General features: G+C 36.8%; 1 pseudogene; it reads right to left on the minus strand.

Moving 5' to 3' along the window:
• Nucleotides 1-486: 486 nt before the first annotated feature.
• On the minus strand, nt 487-2,690 carry LOC134477509 (olfactory receptor 4S2-like; annotated as a pseudogene).
• Between the last annotated feature and the right edge of the window lie 14,204 nt (nt 2,691-16,894).

Genomic DNA, 16,894 nt, shown 5'->3' on the forward strand with positions numbered 1-16,894 from the left:
TTTCAGTTACATTCTTTCCTCATCTTGGTTCACAATCCAAATTTCTACACCAGTTTTTTCCATGTTTGGAGTCCTTTATAAGAATACTTTGGCTTGGTTTTGCTTTTCAGATATTGTATTGTTCATCTCATATACAAATATTAAATGCCCAGTGTGTCCCAATCATAGTTCAAACCCCTAGAAACAGCCTTCAGTACTCCTGAGAACATTAGCATTTTTAAAGAACATGGTGCGAGGGTAAAAGGGAGAGGAAAAAATAATGATGCTGAGAATAAGCATGCTTGAGATTCTTATAATGATGATTTCCCTATTGAGTGCATTTCAAAAAAGCATCTGATCATAAAATAAGTACAGTAATTATGATAATAATGATCATACTTCACTTCTGTAGAATACATCATTGTCTCTTGTGTTTGCTTGCAAATGTTGTGAGGTGTTGCTGCTTCCTCTCTGCACAGAAGAATTAACAAAACTGAAATATTTTCATCATCTTCCAAGGTTAATTATTACTTTCAGCTCTTTGTCATTGACCTCCCAGAACATCTTTCTGTTCCACAATCTCCTCATCTTATTCTTCACTTCTGCATTTCTCAGAGTATAAGTTAGAGATTTAACATGAGAGTATTGATGGCATAGAATACGACCACTATCTTATACTCAGCGAAGGTCATGTAAGGTCTCATGTACATAAAAGTACAGGGACCAGGGCTGCGGATTCAGCTCAGCGGCATAAGCACCTGCCTTGCAAGCAGGCAGTCCTGAGTTCGATCCCTGGTACCAATAAAAATGAAAAAGACAACAACAACAAAAAAAAGTACAGGGGCCAAAAAAAAAAAAAAAATGATGACCACTGCAATGTGGGAACCATAGATGGAGAGGGCTTATGGTCTACTTTCCACTGACTGCTTCTGCAGAGACAAAAGGATGATGATATAGGAGATGAGCAAGATGGTGAAACTCCCCAAAGCAGTGGAACCACTGTTGGCTGTCACCATAACACTGACAACATAAGTATCTGTGCAGGTGATCTTCATCACAGGGTGAGCATCGCAAATGTAGTGATTGATCTCACCGGGGCCACCAAAGGGGAGTTGAACTAGGAGAGTCATTTGGATAACAGAGTGCAAAACTCCACCCACCCAGCAGCATTTTATTGCATTGCTCCTGGTCCATGAGACAATAAAATTATCTGGAGGACAAATAGAAACAAATATTATCATTTATTTCTAATTCAGGAGCAAGTAAATATTTGCAGTAGTTGGCATTGGGAAAATGGGTGCTTACTATTCTTGGACATACACACTTAAAATCTTACCACCTATCTCTTTTGACCCTGTTATGTCAATCTATTTTTTCACTTAAGATAAGGAAGAAAAGTAAAGAGTGCTAAAGAAAATTCATGGAGTCTCATGTTTTATAAAATATCTCTCCTTTATCATTTTTAAAAGAATATTCGTCTGTTTCTAAGGTTATTTTGTGTTATGTATAAGGCCCACTGATTAATTTTGAAACAATTTCCATGCGTAGAGATATGGTGTTGCTTATATACTCAGGAATACCTGCTTTATTTTTGGTGCAGAAGGAGAAACACATGTCACATTTTCCCTTCCATGTGCTGCCATTTCTGGTCACCATATTCACTCATGGGTCCTCAAGTAGTAGATGTTAATGAATCTCTCTAGGCTCTCTTACTTAGAAAATCTGGATCTTATGCAAATGAATGTGCAGCTCCTCACCTGGTCACATTGCTATAAAGATGTGGCTCAGTGTAGTAGAAAATGGACCAAATTTACATAAACCTGATTCTGAAATCATGACGCTATATTTTAAGTAAATCATTTAACTTTCTGTAGTTCCTGTCATGTGCGAAAGGATGGAGGTTCAATTTCACTATCATCTTGTCTTATGAACAGTTATCTCTACCTTGAAAATTAATCACCTTGGGGTGGGGATTTAGCTCAGTGGCATAAGCACCTGCCTTGCAAGCAGGCAGTTGTGAGTTCAATCCCTGGTACCGATAAAAATGAAATAGACAAAAAAAAAAAAAAAAGAATTAAATAAAATTAATCACCTTTGTAAGTATAGAATGGACTAAACCCTGATATGGAAGCAGAAATTAGTAAAGACATGGCAAATTTTTCAAAAATGCAGATGAAGCTAGCGTTATTTGATTTAAATGAAAGGAAGTAAAATTGGGAAATTTCCTCATCTACAAATTCAGATTATGATTCCTCAAATATTAATTTGACTTGATAGTTCAATATTTGTTTTTTAACTGAAACAAAGAAAAATGAACTAAAAAAAAAACCTCCCCTTTCATGTTAATGTACAAATGCTTTGCAAAAGTCTGAAAACTCTGAAGATAAAAGTTCATTTTATGAATTCTGGATTATTCATTATGAGCTCAGGAACTTGTGTTTGCTAGTAAACTGTACCTCCATTCCTAAACCCAGTGTTATTCTGATATCAGAAAAAGACAAGGATACTGCAAAAGGAGATTTCAGACCAACATTCTGGCTGAGCATAGCTTTGTAAATCCTCAACAGAATTAGTAACAGACGATGTAGTATAGGTAAGTGTATTTTATCTTATAGGTATAAGCATAGTTCAACATTTATAAGTCTATAAATGTGATGTACTATATTCAAGGAATAAAGGGAAGTACATATTTTCATCTCAACAGACATAAAATGCAAAATTCAACATTTATGCATCATAAAACTATAAAAAATTATGGACAAAAAGAATGTGCATTTACTCAACAAGGACTACATACAACAATCCATCTGCTAATATTGCATCCAAAGGTGAGAAGTTGAAAGTTTAGAAGCTTCTTTGTAAGACTGAGAATGAGAACAGGATTCTCACTCTGGTCAGTTCTACTCAAAAGAGTTCTACAACCTGAATTTATAGGTGTGGCATTAAGTCTCAGTCAACAGAGTCTTGCCTGTCTAAAGGTTGTACTGTGGTGGTTCGGATGCAAGTGTGTGGGAACAGACCTCCTGGACATTGTGACCTTGATGGCTTCAGGCCATGAGAATAGCCTTAATCCTATGGCCATGCTGGTATTATAGCTGGCAAAGATCACAGATCCACAAGACTGATTGGTAGTCTGTAATCTCAGGCAATGGTTTGTTATCAGAAAACAAGGCCTGTGAGAAAGTTCCTTGATTCTGGGTCCATGAGCATGGGCTAAATCTCATGTTTGCTGATGTTGGCATGTTATGTGAGGAGGGGTCTTTACCTGATGCTTGAATGAGATTGCAAGGGCTTCCTTGGTCCTGGATGGGCCTGCATCCTTCATATATAGGACACAGCCTAATGACTTGGAATGGAGGGTGATCCTACTGCTAAGAAAGTCTGAAGTCTGACTTTCTTGTGGTTTCTTGTGGCCTCTGGGGTTAGCTTAATGCAGAGAGAGATCAGGAGAATGGTTTTACTGGCTGGATGAGAAAAGGTATCAAATGCTCTGTTTGCAGAAGCCAGGCTGGATCCTAGAATCACAGAGGCTTGTAAAGTTCTAGACAGGCCTGGAGGCTTAGTCTGCAGTTATAGGCATTTCCCAGGTGCTGAGTTTTCTTGATGCAGACCCATAGTTGGGATTCCAGAAAAAGTCTGTTGTCTATATTTCTCTGTTAAACACATGTGCTGGGTTACTTTTCCATATTTCCTAGGATTAGGGGAAAGTGATGAAGGTATTACAAAACTGCCTTTCCTATACTTTTAAATTTTATTTTTCTTATTTCCATAGTCTCCATAGCTCCAAAATAAAAGGAAAAATAATAGATGTGTAAAGAACTTTTAGCAGTAAAACATACACAGAACAGCTCCAGCCCTGAAGATAATCCCTACACCAGTTCTGTATTTTCCCTAGATCTCTTGTTGACACCAGGACAGCAAGAACTCATTCAGTGGCAGTGTGTTTGTAAAGAAAACGTGGTCATTCTGTGGGGGAAAGACAACCTTCAGTAGGAGCAAGATGATGGGAAGTGGGAATCAAGACATCGAGCTGAGATTGAGGTACAGTTTTTTGTTGACCAGGGCTTGAACTCATGACCTTGTGCTTGCCAGGCAGGAGCTTATAGCACTGAGATTAATCTCTGGCCCTAAGTTACAGTTTTATAACCTTGGAGGGAAACTGATAATCAGAATAGTGGCACCTCCCTAATACAGAATATAAATAAATTATAGAGTGTGCAAACACCTGAGTTTCATTTCTTCACTAAGAGGTACACTTGTACCCATGTTAAATTTTTGGCCCATTGGTTATCATTTGTTTTATTATTTACACATTATTATTCAGGTTACACAGCAGTGCTCTAGACCTGTGAGAAGAGTACGTAAATGTCCTTTGAATTTGTCTTAGAAAATATTTTAAATTTTAAACTAAATCATGTGTGCTGTTAATGTCCTGAGTCCAATTAAATAGGAAATATTTATTTTGTTTCTTCTTTTCTTTTTTTTGTGATATTGGGGATCAAACTCTTGACTTCACTCTTGCCAGGCAGGCGCTTATGCCCCTGAGCTAATTCCCTGACCCCACTATTTTGCTTTTTAATAAACTGTGAAATATATATTGTCCTATCATCTAACATCATTGATCATTTTCTGCACATTAATTTTCAACTTTGGTATTGACAAATATGATGCTTAATAAAAATTAAATTTAAACTTGCCAGTATTTGTTGATCAACTGGTGACAGTCAATGATGTTAAATTTGTGAAATACTTTCTAAAGTCTACCTAAATTTATCTTCTTTGTAATGTTTCTTCACTTTCTATTTCTCAGTGCAGACTTTATTGTTTTTACAGTTATATAGTGACATAAACAAACAAAATAAGAAAGGTAACTTACAAAGGTATCTAAATTGGCAATAAGTGAGTTAGGTATTAGGATAAGGAATATTTAGCAAAAGAAAACTATTTAAAAACAGTGGTGATTTTCACACACAAAAAAATAAAAGCAGACATGAATTGGAAACTGCATCAAGTTCTAATAGCCAAGATTGCAGTTTTTCCTTTTTATGATATGCATGTGGTGAAGAGGTTGCACGCAGTACCACAATGATAAAAGGCTGTGGCAGTCATATGTGAAGACCAAAACACCTCCAGAGAAGTACCGACCTGCACTGCACATGACCCTAGAAAACACAGGGGTAGTCAAAGCGTTCATGAACAAAAACCAAACTGCAACCTACATGTGAAGTGAGTGTTTCATTGAATCAACAACTGGGATCTCATCATATTAAAAAAAATTCACATCCAAACAAATCACCAACAAAGTGAAAAAAAAAAAACGTGAATTGAGAACATATTTTGCCATTTGTCCCTCAGACAAAAGACTTCTATCTAGAATGTACAAACAATTATTTAAAAATCAAAATTTAAAGACCTAAGTAAAATGAGGAGATAAATATATTCTTCTCAGACGAAGAAATAAAAATGATGAATAAATACATGAAAAAATGTTCAGCATCACAGGTCACTTGAGAAATGCAAATTCAAACAACACTGAGATATCATCTTACTCCAGAAAGAATGACCAACATCAAGAAATCAACCAGTGACAACTGCTGGCAGGGGTTTGGGCAGTGCAGACTTATACAACTACTGTGGAAATCAGTGGAGGAATTTCTCAGAAAACTAGGATGAGAGGTTCCATTTGACTCAACTATAACCTTCTAGGTATTTCCCCAGAAGAATTGAAAACATCGTACCATCCATGTTTATAGCTGCACAATTCATAATAGTCAGATCATGGATACACCCCAAATGCTCATCAACTGAGGAATGGTCCAAAAAAGATGTGGTAGAGCCAGAAGGTGAGGGCCCAGCAGAGCATAGGGGACTCTGGTCCAGCCCCACTCTCCGCCTCTCCCTCCCACCTGGGGAACTTACCACCACCGCCAGCCAGAAGGAGAGGGCCCAGCAGTGCTGAGGCTACTCGGGTCCAGCCCCGTACACTGCCTTGTCTGGCCAAGGAGAACACCACAGCTGCTGGAAGGAGGGAGCTGGGCTGAGCTGCTGGAACCTGCTCTGACCTTGCCTGCAAATTTCTTTTGATCTGGAGAGCACCAGCACTACTGCCACTGCCTGGAGGAAGGAGCAGTCCTGCTGAGGAGGTTTGAGGCTACTTAGGTCATAAGGGGACCTTCTATCAGCCTGGGGAGTACTGCCATCTAAGGAGCTGGGTTGTTACACATCCAGTCCCTGGGAGAGTATGAGATCCTTGCTCTAGGGAGTGTGGGGTCCACTGGGCTTGCAGCCACACTAGACTGGGCTTAGCAGGATTTGGGATTGCCTAGACCACACCAGGTGGCCTTCTATCCCTCAGGGGAGCTTTGCTATCAGAAGGGGAAACTGTGCAATTTGAGGAGGCTTTAGGTCTACCTGACAGGAGCTTGCAAGCCTCTTTTAATCCAGAGGCCCTGCTGCCCAAGGAGGGAGCTACTACCAGAGAAGTCCCAAGAGCCCAGGACATAAGACTCAATTTACAACACGACCAGGGGAAACTCTGGAACAACACTTGAAACACAGGAATATAGGAAAATGACAAAACGAAAGACCAAAATGCAATCTCAAACATTCAACCCATCCCAAGAAAGCCTAGGAGCCATGTACATAGAAGAAAATATATGTCATATACCTGAAATACCTGAAACAATAGTAACCGAAATACAGAAGTAACTCCAGGAAGCTTTTAAGGAATTCAAACTAGAAATAATCTTTCAGTTAAAAGAAGTAATAATAAAAGAAATAAAGATGCTGAATAAGACACAGTTAAAAATTGGAGGCACTAAACAAAAAGATAGAATCTCTAGATGAACAATATAAGAAACAAACAGAATACATAAAACAGATGCAAAGTGATATACAGGAAATCAAAAACTCCATTGAAAGTTGTAAAAACCACCTCAATGAATGCGAAGATAGAATTTGGACCTTGAAGACAAGATTGCAGCTAGTGAACAGGAAAGGAAAAATCTTTTAAAAATAACAAGTAATAAAGAAATAACAATTCAACACCTGCAAGATGACGCAAAGAAAAACAACATAAGGTTGATAGGGATAAATGAAAAAGGAGACAAAATAAAGGATGTCAAGAGGATATATAGAGAAATAATTGATGAAAACTTCCCAAATATTAAATTAGAAACTGATATCAGGATCAATGAAGCATATAGAACTCCAAATAGCCATAGCCAGAATAAAACTACACCCAGATATATAATAATCACCATTCCAGAAATCAAACAAACAGAATAGATAGAACAAACAGAATAATCACCATTCCAGAATTGAACAAATACAATATTAAAAGCTGTCAGAGAGAAAAGACAGATCACTTATAAACGAAAACCTATCAGAATCACAGCAGACTTCTCAACACAAAAAATAAAGGCAAGAAGGGCATGGAGTGAAGTATTTCAGACCCTAAAGCAAAATGATTTCCAACCTAGACTGATATACCCTGCAAAACTGTCCTTCAAAGTGGATGGAAAAATAAGATACTTCCACGACAAACAACAGCTGAAGAAATTCATGATCACCAAGCCAATCCTGCAAAGAATACTGAAAGACAGTTTAGAAACACTTAGGAAAAAACCACTTAATAAAGCAGATAATTAAATAGAACAGAAAGATGAAGACGCAACAGCAGAAATATAACATGTCAGCAATAAACCAATATATAAACGTTATAACCATTAACATAAATGGTCTCAGTGCACTAATTAAAAGAAATGGACTGGCAGAATGGATCAAGAAACAAAATCCAACCATATGCTGTCTACAAGAAACCCATCTAACCCAAAAGGATACTCACAGACTGAAAGTCAAAGGATGTAAAACAATACCCCATGCAACAGGAACACACACAAAAAAGCAGGGGTAGCTATTCTACTTGCAGACAATGTGAACTTCAAACCAATAATGATCAGAAGAGATAAAGCAGGTCACTACATACTGGTTAGGGGAAAACATCAAGAGGAAGAGATAACTATCTTAAATATATGTGCACCAAATTTGAGAGCACCCAGTTATATAAAACAAGTAATATCAGAAATGAAAAACCAAATTAGCAGTAATACAATTATAACAGGAGATCTTTACACACCATTGACACCAATGGACAGATCAATAAGACAGAAAATCAGCAAAGAAATAAAATAACTGAATCACACTTGTGAACAAATGGACTTAACAGACATATACAGAGTATTCCACCCAACAACAACAGAATACACATTCTTCTCAGCAGTAATGGGTCATAATAGACCATATATTAACTCACAGAACATATTTAAACAAATGCAAAAGAGTTGAAATCATCCCCTGCATGTTATCAGACAATAGTGCTATGAAATTAGTAATTAATGATAAAAGCTACTACAAAAATCCCACAAACACATGGAAACTGAATAACACACTCTTGAGTAATCAGTGGGTCACACAGGAAATTAAAGAAGAAATTAAACAATATCTACAAACAAATGAAAACACAAATACAACTTACCGGAATCTGTGGAATCCAATGAAAGCGGTCCTCAGAGGGAAATTTATTGCACTGAGTTCCCACATCAGGAAAACAGAGCAAATACAAATAAATAACTTGATGCTACACCTCAAACAGCTAGAAAAAGAAGAGCAAGTCAAGCCCAAAGCCAAAAAAAGTGAGGAAATAATAAAAACCAGAGCAGAAATCAATGCAATAGAAACTAAGAAAACAATACAAAGAATCAATGAATAAAAGAGTTAGTTCTTTGAAAGAATAAATAAAATTGATAAGCCCATAGCCAACCTTATTAAAAAAAAGGTAAGAAAAAGCTCAAATTCATGCAATAAGGAATGAAAAAGGTGAAATCACTACAGACCCAATAGAAATACAGAAGATCATCAACACCTATATCAAAAACCTTTACTCTCAAAGGGTTGATAACACAGAAGAAATAGACAGATTTCTAGAAGTATATGAAGTACCAAAGCTAGGTCAAGAAGAAAAATTGCTGAATAACCCAATTTCTATTAATGAAATCTAAATGTAGTTAAGTCATTACCTACAAAGAAGAGCTCAAGCTCAGATGGATTCACTGAAGAATTCTACAAGAAATACAAAGAGGACCTAATGCTGACACTCCTCAAACTATTCAATGAAATTGAAAGGGAAGCAATCCTTCCCAAGTCATTCCTGGAAGCAAATATTACTCTAGTACCAAAACCGGAGAAATACCCAACTGAAAAAGAGAACTACAGACCAATCTCTCTAATGAACACAGATGCAAAGATCCTCAATAAAATATTGGCAAATAGGATGCATCAAGTCATCAAGAAGATTATACACCATGACCAAGTGGGATTCATTCCAGGTATGTAGGGATGGTTCAATATACGTAAATCAATAAATGTAATCCACCATATCAATAGAGTCAAAAGTAAGAATCACATGATCATTTCTATAGATGCAGAAAAAGCTTTTGATAAGGTACAACATTCATTTATGTTAAGCACTTTACAGAAAACTGGAATAGATGGTCTTTACCTCAACATAATAAAGGCCATCTATGAAAAACCAACAGCCAGTATCATACTAAATGGCCAAAAATTGAAAGCCTTTACTTTAAAATCAGGCACAAGACAAAGATGTCGCCTGTCACCGCTCCTATTTAATATATTACTGGAAATTCTAGCCAGAGCAATTAGACATGAAAGAAAAATAAAAGGTGTAAAGATAGGAAAAGAAGAAGTTAAATTATCACTATTTGCAGATGATATGATGCTCTACATAGAAGATTCCCAAAATTCCATTGAAGTCTCCTAGATATAATAAATAAATTCAGCAATGTGGCTGGATGCAAAATCAATACTCAAAAATCAATAGCATTCTTATACACTAACAACAAAATCACAGAGAGAGAAATAAGAAGAGCCACACCCTTTACACTAGCAACCAAAAAAATGAAATATCTAAGAATAACTCTCACAAAAGAAGTGAAAGACCTGTACAGAGAAAATCATAATACACTGAAAAATGAAATTGAAGATGATCTCAGAAAATGGAAAAACATCCCTTGCTCATGGATGGAAAGAATAAATATTGTGAAAATGGTCATTCTCCCAAAACTGTTATACAGATTCAATGCAATCCCGATAAAAATACCATCAACATACCTCATAGATCTCGAGAAATCACTCCTAAAACTGATCTGGAGTGAGAAGAGACCCAGGATAGCAAAGACAGTTCTAAGCAGCAAAGGCAAGTTAGGAGGCATCACAATTCCTGACTTGAAGTTATACTACAAAGCAACTGTAGTTAAATCAACATGATACTGGAATCAAAACAGAACTGAAAATCAGTGGAATAGATTAGAAAACACAACCACAACTACAAACACACTGAATCAACTTATCTTTGATAAAGGGGCCAAACATGTTCACTGGAAGAATGACAGTCTCTTTAATAAATGATGTTGGAAAAACAGGCTCTCCATATGCCGAAAACTAAAACTAGACCCATGCCTGTCACCATATACTAAAATAAAATCTAAATGGATCAAAGATCTAAATATTAAAACAGAAACACTAAATCTATTGGAAGACAAATTGGGTAAAAAACTTGAAGACATAGGGGTAGGTAGAGAATTCGTGAACAAGACTCAAACCACACAGGAAATACTTCCCAGAGTCAATAACTGGGATCACATCTTATTAAAAAGTTTCTGCACATCGAAAGAAATCTCTAACATAGTGAAAAGAAACCCCTCAAACTGGGAAGAAAATTCTAGTGAACTGCTCTTCAGACAAAGGACTTTTGTCTAAAACATATAAAGAATTAAAAAAACTCAGACCCCAAAATTCAAAGACCCCATCCAAAAATGGGCATCTGAGATGAATAAACAATTTTCAGATGAAGAAATACAAATGACAAATAAATATATGAAAAAATGTTCGGCATCATTAGTCATTAGAGAAATGGAAATTAAAACCACACTGAGATACCATCTCACTCCTGAAAGAATGGCCAAGATCAAGAAAACCATTAACAATAAATGCTGGAGAGGCTGTGGCGAAAAAAGGAAGTCTCCTGCACTGTTGGTGAGATTGCAACCATTGAGGAGGTCAGTCTGGAGATTTCTCAGAAAGCTGGGACTGGAAGCCCAATTTGACCCAGCTATTCCACTTCTAGGCATATTCCCGGAAGAACTGAAAGCATCATACCACAGTGATATATGTGCACCGTGTTTATAGCAGCACAATTTGTAATAGCCAGATCTTGGAAACAACCTAAGTGTCCATCAACTGAGGAATGGATAAAAAAGTTGTGGTATTTGTATACAATGGAGTACTACTCAGCTATAAAGAATGATCACATTGAGCCATTTATAAATAAATGCACGCAGCTTGAGACCACACTCATAAGTGAAATAAATCAAACTCACATGTATAAATACTGAATAGTTTCCCTAGTGTAAGAAACAACAAGAATACATAAAAGTATGTGGTAATCATGGTTCCCTGTCACACTGGTTTGAAGCCATATAATGTTTTCACTCATTGATTGGAATGGTTTTAATCTGGGTTGTTTTATTTTATTGTCTGTGGTACTACAAATAACTATTTTGAAGAAAATAAAATAGCATAATAGCTAGTGCTGATTTAATATCATCCTGTTTTGAAGACCCATCAGGTTGTTGTTCATGTGTTTCTATTGGTTCTAACATGTTGTATCTTATTATATGTTAATGTATGCAATAGCATAAGCAATTTTTTTATAGGCAGAGAGATAATATAGAAACTGGTGTTCGAGGCAGAGGAGGAGCTGGGCAGATCTGGGGCGCCTGCATCAGCCTCTCCCTGTGTCTGGAGGACTGTGGATATCTCTGCAGGCAGGGAGGGATTGCAGGTTCCTGAGGCACTGCGGCCTGTGGTGAGTGCTAAGCACACTCTGCACAAATCTCAGACTGTTTTGGACCTTCCAGGCTCTGGGTGCAATGAAGTGGAGAAGTGGGTTTGAGGCCTCTACATCCATCTCCCCATCTCAGTTGCACTTGGAGAACTGCTGAGCTTCTGACTGGTGGGCGGGCCCACACTATCCCCGGAGCCCAGCCTGTTTCGCTGCCACGCCTAGCCATCCGTGTACAGAGGAGGGGCTGGGTGGATCTGGGGCACCTGCATTGGCCTCTCCCTTTGTCTGGAAGTCTGTGAATATCTCTGTAAGCAGGGAAGGATTGCAGGTTCCTGAGTCACAATGGCCTGAGGAGAGTAACCTAACCCGGCTGTGATTGGAGAGCTGTGGAGCTTCCAAGGGGCAGGTAGGCACACAGTGTCCCTGAGGCCCAGCTTATCTGGAACTGTGGAGTTCTGAGCAGGCAGAGGAGGGCCATTGGTTTTGCAGGCCCAGTGGCTTGGGATAGCATGGTGCCAGAGTATCAGTAGCTGCAAACATAGAAGGGGATTTTCAACAGATCCTGCGGAAGCTTTCAAATAACACTTGAAACACAGAAATATAGGAAAATGACAAAACGAAAGACCAAATTACAACCTCAAACCTCCAGCCCATCTCAAGAAACCTTAGGAGCAATGTATATAGAAAAAAATATATGCCATCCACCTTAAATATCAGACACAATAGCTACTGAAATTGACAAGCAACACCAGGAAGCTTTAAAGAAATTCAAACTCGAAATAATCTCCCAGATAAAAGAAGAAATAATAAAAGAAATGAAAGAGATTCTGAATATATCTAAAGAAAACACAGGTAAAAAATTGGAGGAACTAAACAAAAAGATAGAATCCCTAGACGAACAATATAAGAAACAAACAGAATACATAATGCAGATGCACAGAGATATACAGGAAATAAAAAACTTCATTGAAAGTTATAAAAACCGCCTTAATGCAAGTGAAGATAGAATTTCAGACCTTGAAGACAGGATTGCAGCTAGTGAACAGGAAATGAATCATCTATTAAAAATAACAAGGAAACAACAATCCAACAACTGCAAAACGATGCAAAGAAGAATAATATAAGAAGATAGGGATTAATGAAAAAGGAGACAACATAAAGGATGTCAAGAGGATATTTACAGAAGTAATAGCTGAAAATTTCCCAAGCATGAGACCAGAAACCGACATCAGGATCAGTGAAGCATATAGAAATCCAAACAGCTTTAACCAAAATAAAACTACAACCAGACATATAATAATCATCATCCCAGAAATCCAACACAAGAATAGATTATTAAAAGCTGTCAGAGAGAAAAGACAGATCACTTATAAAGGAAAACCTATCAGAATCACAGCAGACTTCTCAGCACAAACAATAAACTCAAGAAGAGCATGGACTGAAGTATTCCAGATCCTAAAGCAAAATGATTTACAACCTAGACCGATATATCCTGCAAAATTACCATTCAAAATTGATGGTGAAATACGATACTTCCATGACAAAGAACAGCTGAAGAACTTCATGAACACCAAACCAACCCTGCAAAAAATATTGAAAGACAGTTTAGATACACAAAGGAAAAAAACACTAAGCAAAGCAAATAATTAAACAGAACAGAAAGATAAAGATGCAACAGCAGAGAGATAATATGTCAACAATAAACCAGCATTTAACAGTAATAGCCATTAATGTAAACGGTCTCAATGCACCAATCAAAAGAAACAGACTAGCAGAATGGATCAAGAAACAAAATCCAACCCTATGCTGTTTACAGGAAACCCATCTAACCCAGAGGATACTCACAGACTGAAAGTCAAAGGATGGAAAACAATACTTCATGCAGCAGGAATCCAAAAAAAGGCAGGAGTAGCCATTCTGTTTGCAGAAAATGTGAACTTTAAACCAACAATGACCATAAAGACAAAGAAGGTCACTACATACTCGTAAGGGGAAAAATCAAAGAGGAAGAAATAACTATCTTAAATATATACGCACCAAACTCCAGAGCACCCAGCTATATAAAGCAATTATTAACAGAAATGAAAACTCAAATTATCAGTAACACAATTGTAACAGGAGACCTTAATACGCCATTGACACCAGGGACAGATCAACCAGATAGAAAATGAGCAAAGAAATAACAGAACTGAATCACACCTGTGAACAAATGGGTTTGATAGACATATACAGAATGATCCACTCAACAACATCAGAATACACATTCTTCTCAGCAGTACATGGATCATTCTCTAAAATAGACCATATATTAGCTCACAGAACATATTTAAACAAATGCAAAAGAGTTGAAATCATCCCTTGCATGTTATCAGATCATAGCGCTCTGAAATTAGAAATTATTGATGAAAGATACTGCAAAAATCCCGCAAACACATGGAAACTGAATAACACACCTTGAGTAATCCATGGGTCACAGAAGAAATTAAAGAAGAAATTAAAGGATACCTAAAAGAAAATGAAAATGCAGATACAACTTACGGGAATCTGTGGAATGCAATGAAAGCCATCCTGAGAGGAAAATTTATTGCACTGAGTTCCCACAGCAGGAAAACAGAACGAATACAAATAAATAACTTGATGCTAAACCTCAAACAGCTAGAAAAAGAAGAGCAAGTCAAGCACAAAGACAAAAGAAGAGACGAAATTATAAAAATCAGAGCAGAAATCAATGCAATAGAGACTAAGAATACACTCCAAAGTATCAACGAATCAAAGAGTTGGTTCTTTCAAAGAATAAATAAAATCGATAAGCCCCTAACCAACCTTATTAAACAAAGGGAAGAAAAAGCTCAAATTCATGCAATAAGAAAAGAAAAAGGTGAAATCACTACAGACCCAATAGAAATACAGAAGATCATCAACACCTATTTCAAAAACCTCTACTCTCAAAAGTTTGATAACACAGAAGAAATAGACAGATTCTTAGAAACATAGGAAGTACCAAAGCTAGATCAAGAGGATGCAAAACTGTTGAATAACCCAATCTCTGTTAATGAAATTGAAAATGTAATTAAGTCCTTACCCAGCAAGAAGAGCCCAGGCCCAGATGGATTCACTGCAGAATTCTACAAGAAATACAAAGAAGGCCTAATGCCAACACTCCTAAAAGTATTCAATGAAATTGAAAGGGAAGCAATCCTTCCTAAGTCATTCCTGGAAGCAAATATTACTCTAGTACCAAAACCTGAGAAAGACCCAACTAAAAAAGAGAACTATAGACCAATCTCCCTAATGAACACGGATGCAAAATCCTCAATAAAATATTGGCAAATAGGATGCAGCAAATCATCAAGAAGATTATACACCACGACCAAGTAGGATTCATCCGAGGAATGCAAGGCTGGTTCAACATATGCAAATCAATAAATGTAATCCACCATATCAATAAAGCCAAAAATAAGAATCACATGATCATTTCTATAGATGCAGAAAAAGCCTTTGATAAGGTCCAACATTTACTCATGATAAGAACTTTACACAAAATTGGAGTAGATTGTCTTTACCTCAATATAATAAAGGCCATTTATGACAAACCAACAGCCAGCATCATACTAAATGGCCAAATATTGAAAGCCTTTACTTTAAAATCAGGCACAAGACAAGGATGTCTTTATCAACACTATTATTTAATATAGTACTGGAAGTACTAGCCAGAGCAATTAGGCAAGAAAGAGAAATAAAAGGGGTAAAGAATGGAAAAGAAGAAGTTAAACTATCATTGTTTGCAGATGACATGATACTCTACATAGAAGACCCCCTAAACTCCATTGAAACACTCTTAGATACAATAAATAAATTCAGTAATGTGGCTGGATACAAAATCAATACTCAGAAATCAATAGCATTCCTATACACGAACAACAAAATCACAGAGAGGGAAATAAGAGAAACCACACTCTTCACATTAGCAAGCAAAAAGATGAAATATTTAGGAATTACTCTTACGAAAGAAGTGAAACACATTATACAGTGAAAATTATAATACACCGAAAAAAGAAATTGAAGATGATCTCAGAAAATAGAAAGACATCCCTTGCTCGTGGATAGGAAGAACAAACATTGTGAAGATGACCATTCTCCCAAAACTTTTATACAGATTCAATGCAATCACAATAGAAATACAATCAGCATACCTTATAGATCTAGAGAAATTACTCCTAAATTTCATTTGGAACCAGAAGAGACCTAGAATAGCAAAGGCAAAGAAAAAGCAGGAGGCATCACAATCCCTGACTTGAAGTTATACTACAAAGCAACAGTAGTAAATCAATATGGTATTGGAATCAAAACAGAGCCGAAGATCAATGGAATAGATTAGAAGATACAACCACAACTACAAACACACTCAACCACCTTATCTTTGACAAAGGAGCCAAGCAATTTCACTGGAAGAACGACAGTCTTTTAATAAATGGTGTTGGAAAAACGGGCTCTCCATTTGCCAAAAACTAAAGCTAGACCCATGTCTATCACCATGTACTAAATTAAAATCTAAATGGGTCAAAGATCTGAATATTAAAACAGAAACACTAAATCTACTGGAAGACAAATTGGGTAGAAACCTTGGAGACATAGGAGTAGGTAGAGAATTCATGAATAGGACTCAAACCACACAGGAAATAGTTCCCAGAATCAATAACTGGGACCACTTCTTATTAAAAATTTTCTGCATGTCAAAAGAAATCTCCAGCGTAGTGAAAAGAAAACCCACAAACTGGGAAAAGATTTTAGTGAACTCTCTCTCAGACAAGGGACTCTTGTCTAAAACATATAAAGAATTAAAAAAAACTCAGACCTCCAAAATTCAAAGATCCAATCCAAAAATGGGCATCTGAGATGAATACGCAATTCTCAGATGAAGAAATGCAAATGGCAAATAAATACATGAAAAAATGCTCATCATCATTGGTCATTAGAGAAATGCAAATTAAA

This window comes from Cavia porcellus, unplaced genomic scaffold, assembly GCF_034190915.1.
Source record: "Cavia porcellus strain 051 isolate PalLab524CR breed Dunkin Hartley unplaced genomic scaffold, mCavPor4.1 scaffold_9, whole genome shotgun sequence".
Classification (NCBI taxonomy): domain Eukaryota; kingdom Metazoa; phylum Chordata; class Mammalia; order Rodentia; family Caviidae; genus Cavia; species Cavia porcellus.